Genomic DNA, 2,350 nt, shown 5'->3' with positions numbered 1-2,350 from the left:
ACTCGTTACTTGAGTCGTTTTTTCTGAGAGAATGGTTCACTTTACAAAGAAAGTGGTAAGGAACTTTTTTGTTCAAAATCGTGTCAGCTACATTTTTGTTTGAAAAAATTTTTTTTCCATGCACAGATTTCTGGGAAATCGATGTTTTCCGTTTTTTACCCCCTTTAGGGGGCAATTTCTGAAGAAGCCCGGGGGTACGAGTGGTAAACTTTTTTGCATCTTTTTTAGGGACTACTAATGTACATTCACACAAAATTTCAGCCAGGTCGAATCATTTTTAGATGTCAGATCTCTGACGACTGGACTAATAGTCGAATCCAAGAAGAATAAGCGACTGTGATTCGCCCATTTCTTATGGCTTAAGGGGATGCTGAAGTCTTCTTTTTTACCGATAAAACAGGCGTTTATGTTCCTTGCGCGGTTCTTCGAATTAGTTGCACAGAATAAAAATTCCTTCTCCACGATTGAAATATCCGTGCTAATGTACCTGCTCCTGGTGTATTTTGTGTCAAAAACTGGGAAAAATAATAAATTACAGATTCCTGTAACCATGTGCTATCAGCTCACCAAACATTTACTTCGTGAAAAAATTATATGCACGTTATATGCTCGAAATTAGGGCAGGAGCACATGTAGAATAAATAGACGATTACAGTCGTATCTTTAGAATTAAGTTTTGACGCCTAAATAAAAAGATTAGCGCAAGGAACGAAATTGTGTGTGTAGCGCGTGAGAAATCGACGATATATGACTGTTTAGCCATGAAACCGAGCAGTATTTTAGTTGATCTCTTTCTAAGAGATGGCGTTGCAATATATTAGATAAGGACAGATGAATGCGTTTGAGTGAGACACAACGATATATAATGAGTATAAGAAATAAATGAAAGATGTCTATTGTCGAATTTGAAATTTAAAAAAGTCTGTACTATCGACCTTGATTAACTTCGACCGTCACTCCAGCTTCCCCTTAAGTCTTAAAACTCTATTGTAGATCCGAGGTAAGGGCTGCCGCACACACCTTCCGTAACAGTAACCATAAGAACGTACCATAAGAATTAGTCAATCACAGTCGAGAATTCTTTTGAACTCTTAATTCTGATTGGCTAATACTTACGGTACGGCTTATGGTTACTGTTAAGGCTATCGCACATGAAATGCATAACAGAGCATAAGCATAACATAAGACCGCTGGACCAATGAGTATCTAGCAAAATGTCGCCATATTGATTTACATAAGATGCTCATTGGTCCAGCAGTCTTATGTTATGCATTTCATGTGCGATAGCCTTTAGGGTATGAGCACAAGGATTGCCGTAACGCTTTACGGCAGTCTTAAGTTGTAGACGTAAGTAACGCCGGATCTACAATAGGGTTTTAAGCCTTAAGCCATAAGAAATGGGCGAATCACATTCGCTTATTCTTCTCGGATTCGACTGTAATTGGTCAGTTTCTTACGGCATAATGCATAAAACACCTATTGTAGATCCGGACTAACGCACAAGCATTGGCGTATGACTTTGACTTATGTATATTGCCATAGGCATTGCCTACGTCTACAACTTAAGACTGCCGTAAAGCGTTACGGCAATCCTTGTGCTCATACCCTTACGGAAGGTATGTGCGGCAGCCCTAATGCTGGATTCACACTGCATCCGATTTGCGTCGTACGATGCTCTACAACCAATCGGAAAACAGGCTTCCGATAGATTTTGCTTCGTATCATCGGAATCCTGTTTTCTGATTGGTTGCGGAGCGTCGTACGACGCAAATCGGATGTAATGTGAATCTAGCATAAGGCCGTAACACACAAGCAGTAAGTGAATTGACCAATCACAGTAGAGACTGTAAGGCCAGTAGCGAATCCAATATTACGATTTTCTTACTGATTATGTCTTACGGTCCTTACATTTTTCTATGTACTTCCGGCTTAAATATACATATGTATTTCATACGCGTTATCATATGGTATGTACTGTCAACTTTTCCCGCAATTACAATAAAATCTCATCGGTTCCATATGTTTTCCAAAGCCATGTTTCGAGTCCACCTTTATCATCAAATTTGATCCCCTTCATTTACTTCATGGTTATAATTAAAGACATAGGCCGGTATTCATAGGCCGGTATTCATAATCGATTCTTATTTCAAGACCGTCTTAAGTATTGTCTTAAGACGCTAATGCGGCCCTCTGATTGGTTCATGACATCTTAAGACTATACTTAAGACGGTCTTGAATATAAGATCTGATTATGAATACCGGCCATAGTCGATTTTTATTTCAAGATCGTCTTAAGTAATGCCTTAAGACGCTAATGCAGCCCTCTGATTGGTTCATGACTTCTTAAGAC

The sequence above is a fragment of the Trachymyrmex cornetzi genome, unplaced genomic scaffold, assembly GCF_001594075.2.
Source record: "Trachymyrmex cornetzi isolate Tcor2-1 unplaced genomic scaffold, Tcor1.1 scaffold1841, whole genome shotgun sequence".
Taxonomy (NCBI): Eukaryota; Metazoa; Arthropoda; class Insecta; order Hymenoptera; family Formicidae; genus Trachymyrmex; species Trachymyrmex cornetzi.
The sequence above is the reverse complement of the archived record's forward strand: the minus strand, read 5'-3'. Positions refer to the sequence as shown.